Genomic DNA, 26,958 nt, shown 5'->3' with positions numbered 1-26,958 from the left:
ATTCGGTCACCTTAAGAGCAAAGTGGTGCTTGTAACCAAGAAGACAAGAAGAATAGAAAAATGATACTGTTGTTGGGAGATAATGGCTGTCTGCACATGTGAGAACATTTGACAGTGCCTGCTCTCTCCTATACCCTGGACTCTGAACGTTTACCCTGAGTGCCTGAAAAGCCAGTCTTCCGCTGGCCAACAAACCAAGATTGCCTTGGACTCACCCAAGTGTGGCAACTGCTATGGACCACATTTCCTTAGGCAATTGAAGAGTTGGTTCATGTGAAAGAGATTGCTTCAACATATTGGAGAGAAACTCGTTGGTTTATTGGGAAGTGTTATTGTGGCTGTGGTCCTGGATGTGAATGCAAAGCCTCTCATCTAATGAAACCTGTGGTATGGTGTGTAAGGAACTGTCCATAAGAAGTAGGGACATTCAAAGCATCAGCATAGGGGCAATATAACATTTTCTACAGGCTCTGAGGATGGTGACTGTTAGACCTGTTGCTTTATTGTGGTCTTCCCCCAACCTTTTAGCCTTTACTCCTCCATTTCTGCTCATCTCATTTTTGTTGGCCTTGGGACTCTGTGCATGTTACCACTGATAACTAGTGTTTAAGTGTTTGTGCTCTCGCCTTTAAACATGATAAAATTAGCTTAGAACCAATTGGCACATTTAATGTGCTTCTAAGTCCCTCATAAATTGCTACTACATGTGGCCGGGGCCTGTAAATTAAATTCTACTAGTACGCCTGCAGCACTGTTTGTGCCACCCGCTTAAGAAGCCTTCAAACATATCTCAGGATTGCCAATGCAGCCTATTTGTGTCGTTTAAAATGCCATTTCCAGCCTTGCAAAATATATCTTTTTCCATGCCCAAAACCTACTTTTCAATACATATCGGTAACCCCTAGGCTCTAAACAGTCCACTGGGGTGGGTACAGTGTATTTAAAAAGCAGGACATTTACAGTAAGTTTTACATGTCCTGGTAGTGAAGAACACCTACATTTGTTTTTAACTACTGTAAGGCCGACCTCTCCCATAGGATAAAATTGGGTTGCTTTATTACATGTAATAAATGCTAACTTTGGATTGGGACAGGTGAACCTTTAATGTTTGGTGCCTTCGAAATTGTAATTAAATATCCTCTTTAATGGTAAAGTCAGATTTTGAGTTACAATTTTGAAAGTGACACTTTTAGAAAGTTGGCGTTTTCCTGCCCTAAGTATTTAGAGCCCACAGCCTGTTCCTGGATCACATGACTGGGTGTAGCTGGTAGTTGGACTTTGTTTATTCCTCTCAGACAGCTACACAATAGAGGGGTTAGGTGTGCCTGGATGGCCCATCAACTGGCAGGATTAGTGGGCTGTGGCTTGCCTCCACACAAAGAACTTGTCACCATCGCATTGTTCATGCAGCCAATTTGGAACCATGGCAGGGGAGGCAGAAAACTTTAAGGACTTCAAAGGGATTTCTCTAATAACTTCTCCTACTTCAAAGAAGGCACCAGATATAAATAGCGGCCCCTCAGACCTAAGTTTCCAGTACACTCTGGACCTGTAGATGCTACAAAAGACAGAACGCTGTGCTGTTTTGCTGCTATAAGAGGAAGGGCACTATTCCTCTGCCACTCTGCTGCCTAATGCCCTGCTTGCTGAGAAGGAAGACTGAACCTACACCCTTCATCTCAGGCTGAACTGACTCCAATGGTCAGCCAGCTGACCTGTTTTGAGCTACAGAGACATAACAAGCTTCAGAGGCTCCCTGCAAATGCCCAGCTGACCTGGTTCCTGGACCTGCCTGAGCCCTACTGGCATATGCTGGAGTGAGTTTATTACCCACAAGAGGCACCCCTCAGGTCCTGAACCCTGGGTGTGGCATCAGTGAGCTGTCTCCCCAAGAAACAGAGAAATCCTGAGGTTTTGGGCTCATCACAAATGCAAACGGGCCAGTTTGTGCAAATATTTTGTCACCCATGTTGGTCACCAACATGAAGTTCCAGAGAATCTGGCTCTTCATGCCACAATGACCGCCAATGACACCCAGCAGCGCTAGATCTGCAATTCGCACTACAGCAACAACAGCCTTCAGTGACTGCCAACATGAAGCTCCAGCAACGACCTTCTGTGACGCCCAACTGGATCTTCATGTTACAGCACTGACGTTTTCAGCAGGACTAGCCTGGTCTGTGTATCCAGCCTGTGCTGAACTTTTGACTTTCCCCAGTCTTGCATGACCAGATGACTGTGAGTGGGGCTTTTAGACACTATTTTCCCTATAACATTGAAATTGCATATTTATTTTTTTGTCATTCTGGTATGATCTTGTTTATTAAAATGTTTTCTATTTTTCCCAAAAATATTCTTGTGTTCTGTTTTCACTTTACTACTGTGTTTGTGTGTCATAAAAACTTCGCACATTGCCTCTAAGTTAAGCCTGACTGCTTTTGTACCAAGCAGCCAAAGGGTCAACCACAGGTGACTTTTGTAGGATTGATATTGTTGTTTGAGTAGAGTTTTCACCCCCCCTCAATCACTAACCCAATTTCTTACAAAAACCATTTGGGTTTGCGTTGTTTATTTAAGAAGTGCACCAAGTGGGACTGTGACAAGCAGGTCCTTAGCAACAAAACCAGCCCCCAAAGGCAGTAAAAAAAGTGGAAAATGTCGATTCTTAATTGGACAACAATACATTCATTTATTTGGACGAAATCACTTTTTTGTTAACGAAATCACACGTTGTAAACTCCACATCAACCATAACCTACAAATACATAGTCAGGCAAGCTCTGAGACCAAGGCCCAAGGTCACTGACTGATAGGTCACAGGTGGGGTGGCATGTAGACAGCCGGCAAACATGAGGCAGTAGGCGGCACGCGCGCTCCTAAAACACCATAAAGTGAGATGACACATGAGTTAGGAACATTTAGCAAATCAGTGCACAGCACACCCAGTGACCATGTGCTCCCTGGTCAGACATCTGGAACGTTAGCCACTGGCCACATACAACTTGTTCCTGTTTTGCCAAACGCCACTTGTCTCTTGGTTTTTCAGGGTATTTCATGTTTAAGTAACATTTTGGCGAGCCACTATAGGAGCTGATTGGTACCCCAAACCCAATTGCAGCGAAAGGAAGGAGACTCGGCCTAGACGGCTAAATTGGTCCAACACAAATTGAGAAAGACCACCCTCGAGAGTACCGCAGTGGCAGCAGTCTCAAGAGGAACTCCAGAGGGTTCCATCCCAGCTATGGCGGCAGAGGCCAGGGAGGTTGGCAGCAACCAGACCCTAGGGAGTGCTACAATTGCCACTGGCTGGACCACTTGGCAGACAGATTCTGGTTAAAGGCATCCAATTAGCAGAGATTGATGAGCCAGGGCCAGCTACCACAAAACCCCATGAATGTCCATTCACACGACCAAGCTCGGTGAATAAGAACGCACCATATACTCACCCTCAGGGAGGTCCGCCATCCGCCACACACCCACAGCAGGGATCAGGTTGTTGGACAACCATGTGACTACAACAACCACAGACAGGGAACTCAGCACATCAGATACAGGGGCCACAGCCCCGGCGGGGAGGGGTAAAAGTATGGGGAGGCAGCGCGCTCACGCAAACCACAGAACCAAAACTCACAGTAGACTAGACAAGTAATAACCATTCCGCCGACAAAAACTCTGGCACATGCAACCAATCCAACCCTACCTCAGAAAAAAAAGACAAACCTGCAAGCAATAGGGATCCATATATTTGATTGGATTCCAGGAGTTTCGGGCTGCTAGATGTGTTCTGTCAACTGGGAATCCTCACTAGAGTTCGACATCAAAGATGCCTCCAGGAGCTAAGGTCCAACTGTGCTGCTTATCCCCCAGGGCGGGATTGGCTGACCACACCCCAGGGGGAGGGAAGTCTGACAAGGGTACAGGGCGGCATACAGAGAATGTTTTTAAAAAGCAGACACCCAGGCCCCTTAATCCAAAGTCAATAGGAACTGATTCCAATCTTCAAGTCGAAAGGTCCCCATTCACAGGCATCCGGCCTGGGACCAATGTTTCCTGTATGGCATGTAGTCCCAACAGTGCCTCCAATGAGCTAGAAGCCTCCATCCAATGGTGGCCCCTTTCAGTTTTAAAATGAAGGTGTAAGTCGAACCGGGACTCCCGCAGGCCTAGTATGGTAGAACCCCATCTCTACAGCTCACACACCAATAAGCTGGGAGGCATCCGCATAATGTTGAGTTCAAGTCTCTAGTTGGGGGTGGGTCCATTAGGGCGACCAGAGTCTTAAAATGTTGTGATCAAAATCCATGAGTTCCACTTTTTTGAGGTTACAAGGCAAATACTGACATAGCTAGCCTTCTCCTATGCTTTATGAACTATCCTGTTTTTCCAAACTTCAGTCACCATGCCATGCCTTTACAATGCATGACCATAGTGATCTTAGCCACCAGCTATGGACAGCAAGCCCAAGTGCACTGAAAGGAAGCAGGGTGTGGTCAAAGGGAGAGGGGGGTGTATGGGAAGAGGGATCACAAATGTCCACTGCAGCTCCAGACGAAGGTAGGGCACCGGATGATCCACACCTAGATCAAGCTTAGCGATTAACAAATTCTTCAAAACTTGCAGGCAGCATCCAGGGAAAGCAGTGGGACCCAATCTCAGACACCACAACACAGCATAGATAGGAAAGGGGGCCACAGAGAAGCCTCTGACCCCTTCCCACACATGAAAAATGAGGCCAGACATTAGGGAAGCTTCCAAAACTTAAAAAAAACAGTCCAAAGTTAGCCCAAAAAGAGGGTTCCAGATAAAAGGCGGGATCAAGATACCTGGCACCTCAAAGGTAAGTCCCATGGCACACTGCATGCCGGGAACTGAGAGATACATACACATGCGATCTCGGGACACGTTGCAACCACGTTGCAACCACCAGCGGCACTAAATAGTGACATAACCCTCATCACATATTCCCACATACATGTAGACAAAAGAGACACAACTCACACCAACAGCACCTCCATGCACTCACCAGATGAGACACATTCCTGGAAAACTAGTGTCACCCACAGAACTCCTGGCTAATATGATGATATCCATACCTATGCTCCTGAGACCACCACAAAAATATCTTGCACTAATCAAAGCATCCATTGAGGGAGGAAAAGGGGGGTACTCAATTGCTCATAAAGAGATTAATCTGCCTGTATAACCAATAATCTCCCTTATTCCCCACCGGGGCCACCGTCTGGTGCCTCACTAAATTAGTGACTCGTGGAGTGTGGAAGACTCACCCCTAGGGAAAAACATAGGAACTCCGGAAAACATCAATTACGGTGCACATGTAATGTTTCTGAGTTAACCATGAACCAAGTTCTTATCCAAACAGGTCAACCACTGAACCTTCAAGTGCACTAACACCCAGCTGCCATATCAAACACCGTAGCCTGGACAAGAAGGTATTCATTTGAAAATGTTGAACTAACACCACAAACCTTTTGTTTGAACTGATAAGGGAAATTACAGCCACCGGAGGACCATAGACACCTCCAAGGGAACCCCTACCAAGATCCGCAGTGTCAAATGAAAACTTATATACGACTGTATCATTATATCCCACCTGTCTACTATGGGTGATACCACACTTATTCACTGCTGAGGAACTGTCAAGTAAAAAGGAGTCTATTCAAAAGTTACCACATCCCTTGCATAGGTCCCTTTCCCATGTCACTTACAAATACACTAAGCAGAAACCATGATACCATCACATGACCGCAGTTGGCTCCAAAACATCAGCCAGGTCATGTTACGTCTGTTTATTGATTCCACATGCAGCAAGTGCAACAGGCTTTACCCATCCCAAGAGGTAGCCCCCGAAAAAGCAAAATGCCTAATTCACCTATATCTATACAGAATAAGGGCCAAGACCGAACCCAACAAGGTAGAACCACACAGGGTAATAGTAAATGTTATCTGATATGACTCCAAATCAGCAGTGTTATAACTCTTCACTGATCCCAATGATATCCAAACTGAGCTGGACAGGATTCATAGAAAGGGCACCATAGGGGAGGATACTGTTTGGCCCCAAGACTTCCCGGAGAAGAGATTCTTGGAGGTAGCAAAATTTCTGAGACAAAGAACAAACTTGTCCGTTCCTGTGGACCGCTGGTGGCCCTTTGCGTGTTTCGGGGCGATACTCTTTAACAACAGGTGGACCCCTGACATGGAGTTCCTGTGCAGGGTTGTCCAGCTCAAGGACATGAATGGTGAAGGGTTGATTGAGAGCATGATCACCCCATGTCAGGAAATATGGGACACAGAGGTGGGTGGATACACTTGACTAGAGGAGAACGGGCAATCCCTAATTGTGCTGAAACGTACACTGTATTCCTTATGATTCAAAAGTAAAGGAATGCTTCCAATGGGCCTGAATACTAACTGTGAGGCGATCATGCACATTCCAGATATGCAATGAGGTTCACAAACACACCATCGATGTAAAAAATATTGATGTCAAAAATATTTATGAAAAAATATAAACTACAAAAATATCGACTCCCTATACTTAAACAGGTAAGTACAAAAATAGCGGGTTAAAAATATCGATGTAAATAATATTGTTGTACAAGAAAATCATTATTATGTATATATAAAAATAAAATAAAAATTATGTAATATTATTTAATATTAAATAATAAAAATAGTTTTAACAAAATACATTACATTAAATATACATTTCAACAAAATATTACAAGTAAACTTAATTAAAACAAGTAAAGTACACAAGCATAATAATGTATATATATATATATTTACTTTAAAACAATTAATAAAGTATTGATTTTAATAGATTTTATAATGTAAAAATGATATAACAATTTACATATATATATATATATTTATATCATGCAAACTCCGCTCGCATTCTTCTGCCACCTGTATTAGTGACGGAGCACGGACCATGTTGTTAGTGCAAATAGAAGTCTTTATTCAAACTCCTCCAACACCAGCCATCATGATGCTTTTCGAGCCCCAAGGCCCTTGATCACATGACGCTCTCTCAGGTAACAGGTAAGCTTAAATACAATTTTTTCAGTTTTTTCTTAAAGTGACAGTGCAATGGGCAGTTTTGTATAGTTGACATAGTAGACAGACTTTTGGCATTTTAAAGTGCAAGGTGTGTGTGTAAACATCATGTCATTAACAGCATATGTTTGAATAAATGCATAAATATTCACAATTGATTACATATTAAGGTTAAAACCGTTCTAAATATGTAAAACCATTGTTGTTAAAACATTGTTGTAAAAAACATATCTGACGGCTTGCTAAACCCCAACAGTAGTGCTTGAGTGAGACTATACTAAATTATTGAATTTGTTTTAAAATTAGTTGGTAGGGAACACAATTTGTGAACATCCTGATTTTAATCTCTTTGGTATCATTACTCTAGTTCCTGCTGCTTAATTTATTTAGATGTATTACATGCCTCTGTTGTTGCCGTGTGTCACTATTGTGTCTGCAGGATCTACCTATGTTTCCCATTTAGGGTCTTAACTGGTGTTCAGGTCTAAATACCTGAAATTGGCACCTTCGTCCAGTTGTCCCTATGCTGTATTACCATATAGCTGTTTTATCATCATGTGGAGTTATGTTAATTAGAAATTGAAGATAAAACCTGCAAATGAAATCTTTCCCATTGCATGTAGTGCAAATACTAAAAATTCTTAAATTACTAAAAGTGTAAAGTGCTAATGTGCTGTTGTCTTAAAATAAACACCCTGTCTAAAAACCGTGAATAAATGTGTTCGTGAGTAGGTTTGTTTAGGAGTTGGGCGTTTTTCATCTTTGATTCTGTTAACCTTATTTCATTTGGGTCGATGTAATATGTCAAGTTTTCTCAGCTAAATTCAGTGCAATTGATTCGCTAGAGGCATGTGTAGAGCTCCTCGGTAGCATTCAGGCCCCGTGGGGCCTTCGTGTCTAAATCCAAAATGTACCGGGTCTCTAAGCATCTTAGTGCCTTTTCTCTGTTTCCTCCTCTCTTGTTGGGTGGGATGGCATCTATTAGAAAATACATGAGACCCTTAGGGTTTCCATTATGTTTTTCCTCGCAATGCCTCGCCACCGGGTAAGATTGATCATGATTTTTGATGGCTCTAATGTGCTGGAGTACCCTTTTGTGGCCCTGTAGAATGGTACTGCCCACATATTGTAGGCCACAGGGGCACTCCAGCACATGGACAACAAACTCTCTTTTACAATTTAAGGTTTTCGGTGATAGGTTTGCTCACTTCACTGAAAGGTGTCTCATAGGTAGTTTTGCTTACCCCAAATTGGCATGCTTTGCATGTTTTGCATTTGTGGAAACCCTTTCTCTGGGATAACCATGTGCCAGTTGGTAAAGTGCTTAAATCATTTTGCACCAGGTAATCTTTCATTGAAGGTGCCCTACTGAATGTGATGGAAGCTTGTCTCGGTAGCAAATGACCTATAATTGGATCTCCTAACAGGAGTGGCCAATTTCTTTTGATGATGTTTTTTATATTTCTGTGCTGTTTGTTGTAACCAAAAATAATTCTAAAAGTTGTGTCATCCTCTCAATTGATGTTCTGTTTTCTTTTAACTGATTTCTGTTCGAGGAGGCTTGCTCAGGGGATAGCTGCACTTTTCTTTATTGCTGCATCCACACATGTTTGTGTGTAGCCCCTTGCTAGAAATCTGAATTTGCTGTCTGTCTGTGCTTTTTTCAAATCATCCTGACCACTACAGATCCTCCTCAATCTAAGCATCTCCCCATAGGGGATGCTATAGATCAGATGCGACGGATGAGAGCTGCTCGCATGTAAGACAGAGTTCCCTGCCGTAGATTTTCTATGCAGTGTGGTCTCTATCTTACTTTCTTTTATGTAAACCTCAACATCCATTAAACAACTAACTAAAAGGTAAGTAAAATGTATTTACTACCCACCCTTAACCCCTGTAAAAGTAAAAACCACACACACAAAAATAAACAATTACCCGAAATAAATATCAATTAATTAATTAATATTAATTAACAACTATTTATTATTTAATTAAACAAATGAGTTCTCCACATTTACCACTATAAACCCCACAACAAACACCTAAAAGTAATTACACAATTTCCATATTTAATTTACAATTAATTAATTAATATTTATTGACATGGAATTATTAATTAATTAAACATAAATTACTTCCCAGCCTTTACCCATACAAACCCCACATCCCACACCTCAAATTAATGACACAATTGCCATAATTAATTTTAAACACATGAATTAATATAAATTAACAACTGATTATTAATTAATCAAAAATAAATTACGTCCCACCCTTTACCCGTATAATAATTAACAACCAATTATTAATTAATTAATAATAGATTACTTTACCCAATTAACACTATAAAATCTCAAGTAAATAATAATAATAAACAAAAAACAATCATTAACCTCTTCTGTGCCCATGACGAGATAGTCTCGTCATGGAGCACGGTTGCGCTGTGCCCATGACGAAACTATCTCATCATGAACCCCACCCACTAATGCAACGCCCGGCACAGGAGGGGGAAAGGGCGTGGCACTGAAGGGGTTAATTCAATATAATTTAATTACTTCCCACCCCATTCCCCTATAAACCCACAACCGGCTACCGAAATAAATAACGCAAAATTCAATTAAAATAAAATTAATAACTACTAAAAATGTAAGACATATATGAAAAAATATAAACAATTCTTATACAAAAATAATACATCACATACATTTAAAATTTATACTAAAATACATAACACTAATTAAACAATCGAAATTTTAAACGTTATTTTTACAAACAATATTAATCACTTCTATATTTTTAAAATTGATATTTCTTACCTTAAATCGATATTCTTGACCACGATATTCTTTCTGTCGATATATTCTCACTCACGATATTTAGGACTCAATATTTCTGTAAGTCAACATTTAAAACTCAATATTTTGTCTGCACACCATGCAATGAGGCACCGCCACGCTGATGGATTGCTATTGGCAATGCGTCGAGTTTTCCCACACAGGGACTCTGTTCCTGTTCACCATACGCACCCTGACCCTGGTTATTCTTGGACAAGAACTATCAGACTTATACAAGCACCCGTTAGTGAGCAAGACAACCTTGCTGCACCAGGCTCGCGAGAAGAGAATTGTGAACTATTTTGGGTGGGCTCAGTACAAAGGCATTCTAGGAGAATTCAGACTGTTTACGGAAGCAAAAGTGTTGGCAGGAAAGTTGATAGCTTTCTTTGCCCTACAGACAAAAAGCTAATGCCTGCTAGTTGCAAAAAACCAGGTGAGAAATGCTAAAAAAGATAAACAACAATGAGTTTGGCCTCAATTGAATCAAGGAACAACTGAGAGCAATCCGCCATTTGGTAATGCAGCACCGATATGTATTGGACTTAATGACTGTGATGGAGGGAGGGGTGTGTGCCAAGATCAGTGTGGCTTGCTTCATCTTTATTCCAGGGAATGATATGGATAATGAGAAATTGACACTTGCCATCCAACCATTGCACCCCTTACAAAGAGACATGCGTGAAGAGGGAGGTGCTCCTGAGCAGGAGTGGTTTTCGAATTGGCTCTCCTGGATCCCCCGGAGGATCTCCGGTTTGTGCAAATCACTGTTGCCAGTTTTGATTGCATTTTTGTTTGTGTTTGGGTCTGCATAATTGGGGATCACCTGCTGTAAAAATGGAAACCTCAAACTGGACAAATGCAAGGAACTAGGAAGGTAGTATTTGTCAATAACAAGCATAATGAGCAACAGGTCCCAAATAAAGTAACTGTCAAAAGGTGTGAGTTAGATAGTGTAATTGGAAAATCAACTGGAGGGGGGGAATGTTAAAATGGATACATTTGATGCTAATATGGAGAACAATACAGTCATGTATAAGAACAAAATTGCAACTTTATTAATGACATCTCCCATTGTGAACTCTGCATCAACCCCGACTCGCAAATATATAGTCAGGCAAGCTCGGAACCCAAGGACCAAGGTCACTGATTAAAAGGTCACAGGTGGGGTGCCACATAGCCAACAGACAGACTTCACAAACAGGAAATCTTAGATCAGACCCACAGATAGGCACAGCAACATTACAATGGTCAAGGAAGATTGACCCTAATAAAGCAAACATGGCCATAAAACACACCATAAAGTTAGATGCCACATGAGTTAGGAACACGTAGCCAACCGGGGCACAGTGAACCGCAGTGATCACCCGCTCCCCATTGGACAATTAATTTATTACTCCAAAGGCAGCAACTTACATTCCTCACCATATATGAGTCACCGGAACCCATTTATAACCTACGATGATCTGTATAAAAGAGGGCCACGGACCGATTGTGTATTGAGACCGTCCTCAGACCCTGTGCCTTTAGTTGTTCTCTGGCCCGCTATCCTGAATTAAACAAACTGTTCTTGTTTTGCCCATACGCCTCTTGTTTTTTCAAGGTATTTCATGTTCAAGTAACAGCACAGACACACCTGGTGTCTGGTAGACCAGTTTGGCTTTGGCTTTGAGTAATGTTGAAAGTGATAGGTTCAAAAACTAAAGTATAATAAGCACGTATTCGAATACATAGTTCACTTGACAACATGCAATCACTTTCCTGACCTATACAGAAATCTTTTTACAATATGAATATCAAACAAATGCTATCAAAGTCTGTAAACGGTGGATTATCCTTTCCATTCCTTATGAGGAATTACAGGGTATGCACACTACAAGTTCATATTACTCAAGGAATAGCTTTTGAAACAGTTCTTGGAAATATACATTTTAAATTACAGATGGTTTGCTAGAATACTTTTTTGTATCCATTTCAGAATCTCTTCAAATCCAAAAGTATCACAGTGTTCAATGTGTTTTTTACGTGTGACACCCAGGTCCTAGGTTCTTACCTGCAGCACCTATGCACCATTTTTGCCTAGAAAATTATCTCTGGACTATGAGGACCGAATAATCTGTAACTTCAAAATGGCCACTGCTTCTTGCAAAACGTGTGAGAATCCTCCGTCAGGTAGTTTGGAGTGACACAATTCCAAGTTAATCGAGTAAGCAGAGATTAATGTGGGTCACAGATCATGAGATAAGACAGTTCACCAGTATGCTGTCCAAAGATTTACGATTCAGTCAGCCTATGAGATCTTTTTGATAAATTTCTCATCTGTTGTACCTGAAACTGCATTACTAATCCCAGCTATGACACTTGATCAACGTGCATGTGATTCTCGGCAATATTATCTTCTCTCTTTCTATGTTAAACTATAAATATTAGGCTTGGGAGCAATTCTAAACACAGAGTAATTGAAGTAATTTCAGTAGTTTGGCATTACTCTTTGACCCAGAATTACCATTAATAACGTGATTACGCCAGCTCACGTAATTAAGAGAAATATTGCGGAACAAATCCTATCGCGAGAACACATTCAGCAAGCATAAGCGACTGTTTGCGCTGCTGTTCATGTTCTGTGACATTTACCTATATTTCCTTAACGCAAAATACATTGTTGCATCCATTTTGGGCTGAAAGCATTTTGCGCTAAGGAGCTAACGTAAGTGGCATGAGTAAATTGGTAGAAAATCCTACCCCAAGTGCACTTTTAGTGAGCGCGAGCAGCTGCTCATGCTGCTATTCATGTTCTATTGCATTTAGCACTATTTCTTTGCACAAAATGCATCCTCACGTCCCTTTTGGATGCAAGGAGTATTTTTTGCACCATGAAAATAGCGCTAAATGCAGAATTACTCTTCTAGCATAAATTCACATAATCTCGCTGAATTTTTAGGTAATTCAGCGTGACTACGCGACACAGAATTATGCAAGTGACGACCAACTCTAATATGTGTAGTGAAAAAAGGTTTAATGTAAAAAAATGTCTTTACTACCTTCAGCTTAATACATAACCAATTTCACACCTATTGCAAAATGTATTACCTTGCCAATATACATCGCATTTCTAGTAGAAATAATTAATTCACAATTTAATATAGGAAAATTAAAAATGTTAAGCAGCCTCCAGGTAGCTCAATTAATTTTTGCCCTTGAAATAAGCATTGATTGTCAGGTCTTTTCTTCGAATGCGGCAGGGCTGACTCAGGCTTCTATCCTCCTGAAGTCAGCAATTTGAGTACCAGGAAATTGGCTAATAGTAACAGGTGTTACTAAAAGTGATATTAAAGGGTAAAGTCTTGCATGAAGTGCAATAATAATAGACGGTAATATTACACAAATTTAGAAGGATGGACTGACAGTAGGGTGAAGTCTAAACTGTGTGTGTGATAAGGAGAGCAGCCATATTTCAAAATCGGCATGACCAGAACATAGCAATATTACATCCTGTACCAGAGGAGAGATGTTTCTTTTTAACAAGTCGCCACAATACAGTATTCAACAACAATGGATCAGATTAATTATTTGAGTGCTTTCTTGGGATGGCTTCTGAAAGATTGGAAGATAGAAACAGGGGAAAGGCTGCCATGTGTGTACTTTTCTATTTGTAAAATCTGCTATGAAAGAAAAGGTTGCTTGTCTTATAGCCCTGTAAAACAATAAAAAACATTACAGACACTGAGCAGCTGTTCCCTTTTCACTTGCAATCTGCCCTTTGATATATTTTATTTAGCATTTTTGCACAGAGCAAACAAGACCCAAGAGGGCCAGAGTGCTGTGTACAGAGCATCAGCATCTCATAAGTCAGACTAATCAATCCAATAGATGCCAAGCATGGGCTTGTGCTTAGACAACTAACAGCATCACAGCCTGCGGCCAATGGCCTTTTCAGTTGTTAAAGGTCCTGAAACAAGGAGGAGAGCCTTTAGCATCCAGTATGTGATGAGGTAGACGACTATGAGGCTATTATGACATTCCACTCTCTGGGGGTAGAATGTTATAAATTAAAAAGGGAGAAACAGAAAGACAAACATTGGAATGCTGGCGCAGAATTGAGCAAGGGCCACTCAACAAGGTTTCACACCACCCTACATAAAACTCTTCTGCCATGTGCCGCAAATAACAGGTGTAATTACAGATAGATTATATCAGAGATAAAAACGGAATTTATACCCAAGAACCTATACAAAGAGTCAAACGATGATCGACCTCATTCAATAGTAGTTGTGAGCTGCGCCATTCTTGACATCCAAGGAAAACAGAGGAAAAAATCGAAATCCCATATTTGTAAAGCCCGATTTATCACCCCTAAGGATATCCAGACGCCGGGAGACGTCAGGGAGATTAAATGAGCTATTGCCCAGAGTCACATCATGCTAAGCTGAGCTGCAAGTCCTGAGCTCCCGAGTCAGATGCTCTGGCCGCTGCACCACACTGCTTCCACGTGGCAGGCTACAATATGTTTCATGCAGGTGCAAATGGAGAGCCATTGCCCAGAGTCACATCATGCTAAGCTGAGCTGCTGTCAGGGATCGAACTGCAAGTCCTGAGCTCCCGAGTCAGATGCTCTGGCTGCTGCACCACACTGCTCCCACGTGGCAGGCTACAAGATGTTTCATGCAGGTGCAAATGGAGAGCCATTCTTGGAACTCAGGGGCATATTTGCAAGCCCCTATTGCAGCCGCGGCCCGTGGAGGGAGTTCCGTGGGGCGGAAAGGCAGGGCGGGGGAGGAACAGGGTGGGGAGTTCTAAAAACCGGAATATGGATAATTGCAGGTAAGTACACAATTAAATAATTAAAACGAATTTCGTTGCACGCCCTGCATCGCAAAATGCAATGCAGCGCGCACTACGAAATTCGTTTTATTTATTTAATTGTTTACTTACTTGCAATTATCCATATTCCGGTGTTTAGTACCCCCTACCCTGCCCCTCCCCCGCCTTTCCGCCCCACGGAACTCCCTCCACGGGCCGCGGCTGCTCTATTGCCAACACAACGTCACTTTTCAGGATGTTGCGGTAGCGATAGTGCCTTTGCCTTATTTTCAAGGCAGTGTTAAGCCACCTAATGTGGCTTATCGCTGCCTTGTAAATAAGGCACCCTTTCACGCTATACTTAACTTGAAAGGGGAGGGCAATGGGTGTTGCTGTGTGTGTTCCACCGCAACACCCATTGATTTTGATTATGCCCCATGTTTCAACGGTGGCTTAACCGGTTGAGTGCTCATGACCAGCTGAGCTCGTCATGAGTCACAGTGGAGCTGTGCTCATGATGAGCTGAGCTCGTCATAACTGCCGTGGCCCGCCCACGCGTGATTGATTCCCTGCCTGTGCGGGAGAATTAATGAGTGGGCGGGGTCGTGACGAGCTCAGCTCGTCATGAGCACAGCTCCACTGTGAGTCATGACGAGCTGAGCTCGTCACGAGCACAGCGGCGCTGCGGCCACCTCCCCCCTGCGGGAAAGGGGTTAAATATGAGGCAGCACCAAACTAAGACCAGGGGAAACCTGGTCTTACTCTGGCTAAACGAGGGTAAATGTTTAATTTCCATGTGTGCTGCGTTGTGCAGCACACTTGGAAACAGCAAAATGCCAATGATTGTTTATGTGCAGGAAGGGACACCTCCCTGAACAAAAACAAACATTTAAAAAAATATATGTTTTTCAACTTCTATGTGTGCTGCATTGAGCAGCACACATAGAAGTTAAAAAACGCCATTTAAAGATTGTTTATATGCAGGAAGGGACAACTTCCTGCACTTAAACAATCTCCCCTGCACTGCAGACACCCTTGCACTATGGTGTAAGTGTACCTGCATTGGCGCTGGGCAGCTAGATTTAGCGCCAGCGCAGGGGGAAACAAAGGGCTTAACCATATTCTTGTAATTATGGTGCAGCCCTGTGTTTCTAAAGTGATGGAGCGTGTCGTTAGTATTCTTGGCTTAAAGACAAGCTTCGCCACTTTACTAGTAAATATGCCCATCAGTGTTGGGAGCAGGGTGCTGAAGAGAGATTGAGAGAAGATTTTTGTAGAGAAGCATCTGTTTCAGATTATTTCTGAAAAACTAAACAAGGGTAATGGTAGGAATGGAAGGTTTTGTGGAGTTTCAGTCTGTGAATGTTAAGTAAAGGGAGGCTTGCTTCAACGTCCATTTTCTGCTGAACAAGAGGGTCTTGTGGGGAGACCATCGGAGCTAGTTGAAGAGATTCTCAAGAAATCATCCATTTCCTGCCCAGCGTGAATGAGATATGAATATAAACATTTGAATATTGATATACTCTCAATGAGGAGGCTGAAAATAATGGTATTTTTCTTGAAACATTCACTTCCAGAGATAAGTGGAACTGCAGCATGAAAGGTGGTATAAGAAAAACAAAATGAATTTTGGGAATAATAGAATGAATGGAAGCACCATAGGCAAGCCTCCAGAGAACCACAGAATGGTATAGGTCTTTGAATTTTGGCTATATTTTTTAATGTAGAAAAAAAGGAGAAGCACACCTGACAGTGGAACCCTCTATACAACAGCACCTGACCTGCTATCCCTCGCTTATCCTTACCCCTCTATACTTGCTGGGGTTTGTGTGCACACTGATTCACACCCACTGTCACAATGCAAGTTCCTCTGGGAACCTAACACATTTTAAACGGAAGCACAGATGCACCACATATCAAAAAGTAAGGAAGAACAATTATAAAATCTATTTCCGACATCAGTGTTCTTCTGAATAAAAATATCTTTTTTATTCCAAAGATCAGTAATTCCTTTTAAAAAAACAAAATCATAAACATCATTGTTTTCAACAGCACAGCCGACGCGTTTCGTCCTTGAAGCGGACTTCTTCAGGGCTGTTAAATGCAAGCACATAAATAAACACATAAATACAAACACCTAAACATATATATAACATATTACAAACTACACAGACATTTTGGTGCAATTATATATAAAAGGATGCTATTCATTCCAGCTAAGTTTCTTCATTTAAAAAAACATTTATACAATGACAGACCATAAATTACTAAACATCAAAGACAGACCGACATTAGTGTACTTAGTATTCTTTATCATTTCCAAACCTATATACAAGATTCCTACAAAGTGTTCTTTTTATTATTTTTAATATTTTTAATATTTTTAACATTGAGTTTAAGAGAGTGTGATCAAAGCCAACAGATCCTCATAGATAATATGGCTTGGTATACATAAACTAATAACTTAGGTACCCAAGATGAAAGGAGAAATATTAGAAAAAAGGAGAAAAAGAGAATGATGATAACAAAAAAGAGGAAAGAAAAAAAGGAACTCAAAAATTAATTCAAAAACTAATTATGTGGACAAGAATAATCCAAAGCCAGATGCCTGCGAATTATATGACCAAGGGGATGCCAGTAAAATGTATATCAAATTTGTATGTCGGGATAAACATCTTAGTACCAAACCATGCGATGCACTCAGACATAAGGATAAGTATTCAAAGGTACCCACCACTTAATAATCAAAAACGGGGTCAGTCCTATTCGAAGAGAGCCAGTGGATAGCCAGATCTGTAGTTTTTAGGTAATTCTCCTTTTGCAATGGGGTTATCTGAGATTCCAAATGACAAAATATATAGATGTGTAAGAATATAATATAGATTATGCATCTGGTTCAACATAATCACCAATAGAAATCATACCCATTGGAGGAAGAGACTTATCAAACTCAACTGATCATACTCACACTATGTCAAAATTGCACATCCACTTCCTCCAAATCATAGTAGAAAAATAAGATTTTTGTATATGTATTTGCAAGAGCTCTCGTCACAAATGGTCCATATTCTGGTCTAAAAATAATGTTTCTAATATTTTTTCTTTCCCCTTGGGTACCTAAGTTATTAGTTTATGTATACCAAGCCATATTATCTATGAGGACCTGTTGGCTTGGATCACACTCTCTTAAACTCAATGTTAAAAATATTAAAAATATTAAAAATAATAAAAAAAACACTTTGTAGGAATCTTGTATATAGGTTTGGAAATGATAAAGAATACTAAGTACACTAATGTCGGTCTGTCTTTGATGTTTAGTAATTTATGGTCTGTCATTGTATAAATGTTTTTTTAAATGAAGAAACTTAGCTGGAATTTATAGCATCCTTTTATATATAATTGCACCAAAATGTCTGTGTAGTTTGTAATATGTTATATATATGTTTAGGTGTATGTATTTATGTGTATATTTATGTGCTTGCATTTAACAGCCCTGAAGAAGTCCTCTTCAAGGACGAAACGCGTCGGCTGTGCTGTTGAAAACAATGATGTTTATGATCTTGTTTTTTTAAAAGGAATTACTGATCTTTGGAATAAAAAAGATTTTTTTTTTCAGAAGAACACTGATGTCGGAAATAGATTTTATAATTGTTGTTCCTTACTTTTTGATATGTGGTGCATCTGTGCTTAGATTTTTTAATGTGTTTGTGTAGATGGAGATGACTTTCAGAAAAATAACACAGTACCTTAGAGATTTTAGTGATAGCTGTGAACCTTTGAATATGTTTGTGCAGGCCAGCTACTGTAAAGCCAGGGTTGAGGAGGGCGAGATTGGTAGACACTCAGTTTATTGGGGTTGAAAATAAGATGATGGATTGTCATCCAAGACAGGGTGTTGTCCAGAGCCTTCATCAAAAGGGAGACATCCTCAGGGGAGGAGACCTTGGCATAAACTTACGTTTATCTCATTATTAGTGAGGCAATATACCAGAGACCTTAATAAGGCCTCCCTGGGGGTCAATGTATAGTTTGAAGAGTATATGTGCTTTTTGTAATTGATGAAAGTGCTGTCTTCATAGGTAGACCAGGAGCCAGAGATGTAGTTAGGTAGATTTATTGTTCAAGTAAGATGATACAGGGTGCTCCACCGGGAGCAGCATCCTGCTGCTCAGCCCCACTCAATCTAACTGATCACTCTTTCAAAGCATGCACACACTCCCAACATTCCATGACATCACACTCATGCAGGCTGAGCAGCCAGGACTAGGAAGTATAGGATATAACATATCTCCTTCCTTTAGAAACAATTAAAACAACAAGAAACAAATTGCTGGAACAATATCACAATTTGTTACTTAAGAAATAAAATCAATTAAATCACGAAAATCACATTAAATTGGTAAATGCTTACTTAGATCACAATATCAATCAATTAGCATTCTTGGATATTAAAAATCGACAAGATCAAATAAAATGATAAGAGATAAATGAATTCTCTCTAGATCACGTAAGAACAAATAGCATAAATAATTGTGTTCTTCATATGGAATGGTAATGAAACACGTAAGGTCACATTAAAAATTGCACATGTTTCATGCAGGGTGCAATCAAAACATATGGCATGTGTTTCAGTGAAAATGCACTCAGAAAACACTTACCCAGTACACCCAGAAGAACATCACAACACACCTATCTCCCTCTGCTAACAACATGAAAGAAAAACATGTAACAACGCACAATAACTGATGTGCAAGAGAGAACAAAACAAATATAATGCACGCCAAACATTACAAATTAATAACTAGTGCACTGCCAATGCAACCCTGACGTGCAAAGCAAAGCGCCTTCCCAACACAACCCTGACGTGTGAGGGACATTCCCAATGCAACCATGAAGTGCGAGGGACACTGCCAACGCAACCCTGACGTGCGAGGCCAATCACATTCCCAACACAACCCTGACGTGTAAAGGACACTCTCAACGCAACCATGACGTGCGAGGGACACTGCCAACGCAACCCTGACGTGCGAGGCCAATCACATTCCCAACACAACCCTGACGTGTGAAGGACACTCCCAACGCAACCATGACGTGCGAGGGACCTTCCCAACGCAACCCTGACGTGCGAGGGAAAGCGAAATAAAATACTGCAGAGGTACACTTAGAAATGTAGTATACACAACAGAAATCATTTTGCATCTGTAAATGTAATACCTACTAGTAAATGCACTTATCCAAACCACACCCCCACTGAATATTCACTTACATACTGAACACAATTAAATACCAAAAATTCGCCAACGACATAAAACAAAACACAAGCCAAAATTACGCACTCCCTTACTGCTCACATGTACCACAATACACGTGCATTAATTGTGCAGGTAAAATATGTAAATTTCTTCTAGCTTGTTTAGCAAATTTTACTCAAAAACAATAAACTAAAACAACACAAAAGTAGTCATCGTTGTCGTCAATTTAAGTGTAGATTGAACACCATATGCCATGCTCCGATGAGAAACTCAGCATGTGGAAATAGAAACCTCTTCAAAAACAGCCCCCAAGACTAGTCTTAGTAAGTTATTCATCTACTGCAGCAATATCATGGGCAAATCGCGTTTAAAGTTGAAAAGCACACAAGGCTGGACTGTGACGACGATGCTTCCAAAACTTTACTGTCCTTGACAACCAAAAAAAAATGTGGTTGACAAAAATTACGTAGGGCATTAAGGAATCATTGACTGCAGGCCTCCACAAGATGGCGGCACGTTACCAACGCAGAGGCGGATGGCTCACGGCACAAACGTGCATTCTCTGTCCCTGCACAACGATGCAGACGTCACCAGGAGACAATAATGCAGGAGGCAACCAGGAGCAAGATGAAGGTGAGTGGCGCGTGCACCGAATCCCACTGGGATTCAAAAGGAAATAGTATCATTTAACAGTTTATCAGTTGCTTCCCCACGTTTTCCTTCATATAGCTTGCACTCATTTTCCCAAATCTACACGTGTCTCCCACGCAGTAGAAACATCGCAGACAAATGCGCCATTATGTGCCCTTCTTAACTGCAGAACGCATGGTTAAAAAAATGCTCGACAGTCTCTTGTTTTTTTTTTTAAGATGAAGGCGGTTAAACTGGCAAGATAATAAAACAAATGTATCACCCCTTCCGTTTGTCACTACTAATCCACACGCACCTTGGAACTTGTAAAAATAGTTCAGATTGACACAATCCATAACGTGCCTTCTTACAAGCTTTAAAGATTATGTTAGTCACGCAAGTTTAAACACGCAGATTTAATTACGAAAGCACAATTTCTCTCCGTTGTCTCTTGTTAACAGACTTGCACTCTGACCTCACATCGACCTTGAATGTAAGCGTGAAATTTGCCAAATACTTCACGGGACCTGACTCATGCTCCCCGATTTCAGAATGCTTTTTTTTTTAAGATGTACTCTCCCAGCTAAAATGAATGTTCCAAGATCCGTGTATTGCTTCAAAATCCACATCGCTGGTTCGGATGACTTCAGCGTGACAGACAGTTTACCTCACAATTAAAATATCTTCAGGTCTTCAGTATGTCGTACAGGCACTGTGCCTATTGGCACTACATGTGGATTGTTAAATCAAAATCCCAGAGCAAAACGTTTATTTCATACTGTCTGAAGGCAGGTTTCAAACCACTCAAGCCCAAACTTGTAGATTGGTTTCAAAATAAACGCTGTTCAAACCTTTTCTTGCTGCCAGCTATTGAAAAAAAAATCTCATTCTGTTCATTTACTCCATGTGGCATGCAGTGCCTAACTGAATCCATAACGTGCCTCCCTTCAATGTTTCAAATTGACTTTAGATATTTTCCAGGCTGGTTAACACACCAAGACCAATAGTTTGGCAGGTTTCAAACATCAGATGCATAAAAATCTTCAGATCAAAATTCCACAGCAAAAACGTTTGTTTTATGCAGTCTGTAGGCATGACTCCCTTAAGTGCCTTTCTTAACTGCACAGGCAGGTTTCAAGCCACCCAAGCCACTTAATGCCTAACGCCCAACACATACCTTTGTGGACTGTCTGTTGGCAAAGACACCGGTGGGGCATCCAAGGCGTTGCGCAGGCATAATTTTCAGGCTTTTTTTTTTCCAGACACTGGCCATCTTCTTTTAGTTCCTTCTTTCAGTTCCTTGTTTCTTGTTTCTTGGTTCATCACGCGTGGTTCTTTAAAAATTGTCGCCATTTTTGTAATTGATGAAAGTGCTGTCTTCATAGGTAGACCAGGAGCCAGAGATGTAGTTAGGTAGATTTATTGTTCAAGTAAGATGATACAGGGTGCCCCACCGGGAGCAGCATCCTGCTGCTCAGCCCCACTCAATCTAACTGATCACTCTTTCAAAGCATGCACACACTCCCAACATTCCATGACATCACACTCATGCAGGCTGAGCAGCCAGGACTAGGAAGTATAGGATATAACAGTGCTATAAAGGAGCTTAAAGGAACGTCCTGTTGTATGGCATCAGGGATAAAGAAAGATTGGTTGTGATGACATTGCATGATATCACAGTCTTCTAAAGGTTGAATTAGGATGTCCTGCTGGCAGTGTTAAAAGCTGGTAAAAGTAGAACCACCATTCATAAATCTACCCTATCATAGATATGCAAGCCTTCCTCGATGTTTTGCAGAAGGGCTGCTTCATTGCAGAACCAAGGTCTAAACATAGGCTGTAAAACATCTAGGAGGTTGTTATCACAGATAAATGGTCTTTTGTGAGGAACAGGAATGCCAGACACTGAATAAAAACTATTGAGGTCTTATTAGTTAACAGTGGCACTAAGTGTGTATGCACACCTTTGGCAAGGGAAGCTCTTTTTGGATCTAAGAAGTAGCCATAAAGATCAGGAAAAGTCTTTTGGAAGAGCGATAGAGATGAGATCAATATTTCTGACTTTCTTATGGAAAAAGCTAGCAATTTTCTCACATTTCCTGTCTGGGTCTTCCACTTTGAAGATTAGGGTCTGATTTAACTTAAACAGATGAACTTTTGCCACATTGATTTGGAATTTAACAAGTGTACATTTAGCATTAGCTAATGATCACAGATTGGGAAAGGACAAGGAGGATGGAAATAAAAGTCAACTAGGAGAAGGTCACCAACTAGCAGACAGTCAATATAAGTTTTAATTAGATCAAGAATCGCCTTTTATAGGCATGGTGTTTATCATATCCCTGGTGTTTTCCCAGGAGGATGGAAGGGTAGGGGGACCGGTTTGTTTCCTGGGTCCGATTTTTTTGCTAGGGGCCGAGTTTTCAGCAGTGTTGCAAATTTGGCTCCAGTTACATAATCAGCAGCCCACCATTCACCTTTCAGACTCCTGGAGAGTATTTAGCATCTGGGCAAACTTTCGTGACCTGTCAGTGTTGGCTTTAGAGTGGCAATCCAAATCCAAGTAAAATGGACTGAACAAAGCGCAATTGTCTTGCTTTTATTTCCATGATACCAATTGTTGTGGAAATGAAAGACGGCAACAGTGATCATCTGCCCTAACATTGTATCAGATACAATGCTGTCCTTCAATCAATAGAATAGCATGCAGCAGGAATGAGAATCAGAGGAAGAGCCGGGGGTCCTGGAGAGGACCTGGGGTGCCCAAGAGATGACTGTAAGACTTTCGGGGACTTTCATTGGTCTGCAAAACCTGGCAGGTGTCACTGGAGCAACAGGTGGAGGAAAGGGTGAGGGCCAGCAGTACACAGACTTGCTCTGGACAGTGCTTCCAGCTCTGAAGATGTGGATCATCAGGGGTGCTGACAATGATGGGTCAGGGAAGAACCTCCACCCCAGTGCCCCTACCTCCACATCAGCATGGTGAGGCATGGACCTTTTGGGGTTGGGGTCAGAAACACATGGGCAGAGTACCACTGTTTGCTTCCAAGACTTTCTGAAACCTAAAACAATGTCTGCCAATGTATCTCTATCGCTCTGTCCATTGATATTAACACACTTTGAAATGCACAAAACTGCTAATGCTCCACTCCTGATCAGCCGCTCCTCATCCTATTCAAAGTTGGAAAACGCAGCCCTCTCAATGCACCTCAATCCCAAGCAGCAGCATGCTATTAAATTTAGTATGTGGCCACACCCAAGCTTTTGCCAGTTCACTCCATACTTGACGTGAATCACCACTTTCTTTTCTAGCTGAGACCTGCCAAAGAACCTCAGTGTCAAATCCACAGTACCTGCTGTTTAAGCACCAAGACTCACACGTGGCTCTGTCAATGCTCCTCAATCTTGACTCACACCACGCATACTATTCTGATACTAGCACATATATACAACTCTAATAATGCTCATCAGTCCTGGCCCCCAACACTGCTGCTGCAAGTGATGAAACTAAAATACAGCTCTGCTATTGTACCTCAATCTTCAGAGGTAACCCCTTGCTATACCATTAACAATGCCCAATCACTGCTCTGCTATTGCTCCTCAGTCTTAAATGGTGGCTCCTCTTCATATTGACTACTAATGACCACTCATTGGTCCTCAGATTCACCTAAATGTAGACTTACACCACTCTGCTTTGATAATGGGAGGTACACAGCCATCTTCACTCGCTGCACCACTGCTATTCTGGGACTGAGATTAACTCACACATCTGTCAATGCACCTCAATATTAAACTCCCGTTGCTATTCTACTCACAGTACCAAAAAGAGTATTACCATATGCACCTCAATGCTGACCTACTGCTACTCATGATGCCCAAATAACGAGGACTTACAGAGACCTGCCAAAGGAGGGGGAGGCTAAAGCCCTTTTAGCCCTATGGGCATTGGGCGCCTGGCTGGAGGGATTAGAGAGAGATGCACAAAGACTAGCTGTCACCCACCCCAGGCGTGTATTCAGATACAGGCAGCAGGCACCAAATGGCAAAAGTAAGAATTCCAACTTTCTAAAAGTGTCATTTTCAGAATTAAAGAATTTAAAACTTCACTTCTCTATAAATTGTGATTTTAAATTGTGATTTCACAGACACCAACCTTGGGGGTCCCATCCCTTCCCAATTGGAAATCACACTTAGAAAATGTAATAGGGTAATCCCATAGCTATCCTATGGGCGAGATAGGCCTTATAGTAGTGAAAAATGATTGTAAGAGTTTTTCATTACTAGGAGAGGCAAAACTTACTCAAAAGTACATGTCCTACTTTTTAAATACACTGTACCCTGCCCTTGGGCTGTCCAGGGCTTACCTTAGGGGTGGCTAATATGTATTAAAAAGGAAGGTTTGGGCATGGCAAGAAGGTTAACTTGCCAGGTCAACATGGCAGTTTACAACTGTGCATACAGGCTCTGCAATGGCAGGCCTGAGACATGATTGAAGAGCTTCTTAAGTGGGTGGTACAATCAATGCTGAAGGCCCACTAGTGCCATTTAAGTTACAAGCCCTGGGCACAGGTAGTGCGCTTTACCAATGGCAATTGCGGATAAGCCAATGATACCATGTTTAAAGTAGAGAGTACATGTACTTTAGAACTGGTTAGCAGTGGTAAAGTGCCCAGAGTCCTAAAGCCAGCAAAACAGGAGGTCTGAAGGCAAAAAAGTCATGGGAAACCACACCAAGAATGCCAGGTCTAACACTTGTTCCCTTTCTTTTGTGCTCCACCTCTGTTCCCTGGGAAGTAACCTCCTACTGATAAAGGCTACAGGCTGATCCAAGGGGACAACAATGGTGCCAAATCCCTTGACAAATCTCCTGTAGTGGCCAGTGAGGACTAGGAATGCTCTCACTTCTGTGTGGGTCTTGGGAAGTTCCAAACCCAGAAGGGTTTCAATTTTGTCCTGAAGGGGCTGCACCTTTTCACCTCCCACTTGGTGACCCAAATAGACCACTGAACCCTGCCTAATTTGGCACTTACTGGCCTTCATGGTCAGGCCTGCACTCTGCAGAGCCCGAAGCACCTCCTGGAGGGGACAGAGGTGGTCCTTGCAGCTAGAACTGAAGACTGCAATGTCCTCTAAATAGGCTGCACTGATTTCTTCAACTCAACCTGGTTTATCAACCTCTGGAAGGTGGCAGGGGAGTTCTTCACCCCAAAGGGCATTAACCAGAACTGGAGGTACCCCTCTGCTGGTAGAGAACACTGACCTCTCTTTGGCCCCCTCAGTCAAGGCAATCTGCCAGTACCCAGTCGTTAAATCAAACGTGCCAAGGAGCTTGGCAGCTTCTAGCCAATCAATGAGCTCATCAGCTCTGGGGATGGGGTGTGCGTCAGTCTTAGTGGCCACATTGAGCCCATGGTAGTTCACACAGAATCTAAGTTAAGGTGTGACTCCTGGACGGGCAGCCTTGGGGAGCAATACCATGGGGCTGGACCAAGGGATGTTTCAGGGCTCAATAATCCCTAACACCAGCATCTTGGAGACCTCCTCCTTAATGCCTTATCTCACCTTGTCAATCAATCAATCAATCGGCGAATTTGTATAGCGCGCTACTCACCCGCAAGGGTCTCAAGGCGCTGGGGGGGGGGGGGGGTTGCTACTGCTCGAACAGCCAGGTCTTGAGCTGTTTCCTTGAAGGAGAGATGGTTCTGGGTCAGCCGTAGGTGGGTTGGGAGGGAGTTCCACGTTTTGGCCGCCAGGTAGGAGAAGGACCTTCCCCCGGCGGTGGTCTTGCGAATGCGTGGAACGGAGGCGAGGGCGAGGCTGGCGGAGCGGAGCTGGCGGGTGGGTGTGTGGAACGTGAGGCGGCTGTTGAGGTACTTCGGTCCCATGTCGTGGAGGGCCTTGTGTGCGTGGGTGAGGAGTCTGAACGTGATCCTCTTGTTGACGGGGAGCCAGTGCAGGTCTCTCAGATGGGTGGAGATGTGGCTGTGGCGGGGGACGTCCAGGATGAGACGTGCTGACGCGTTCTGTATGCGTTGGAGTCTTTTCTGAAGTTTGGTAGTGGTTCCGGCGTAGAGGGTGTTCCCGTAGTCCAGGCGGCTGGTGACGAGGGCCTGGGTGACTGTCTTCCTGGTTTCGGTGGGGATCCATCGGAAGATCTTACGGAGCATGCGCAGGGTGTTGAAGCAAGTTGATGAGACGGCGTTGACTTGCTTGGTCATCGTGAGGGAGGAGTCCAGGATGACGCCCAGGTTGCGTGCGTGGTCCGTAGGCTTGGGTGCGGTGCCCAGTGCCGGGGGCCACCAGGAGTCATCCCAGGCGGAGGGGGATGGTCCCAGGATGAGGACTTCTGTCTTGTCAGAGTT

This window comes from Triturus cristatus, chromosome 6, assembly GCF_964204655.1.
Source record: "Triturus cristatus chromosome 6, aTriCri1.1, whole genome shotgun sequence".
Lineage (NCBI taxonomy): Eukaryota > Metazoa > Chordata > Amphibia > Caudata > Salamandridae > Triturus > Triturus cristatus.
This window is presented reverse-complemented; position numbering follows the sequence as displayed.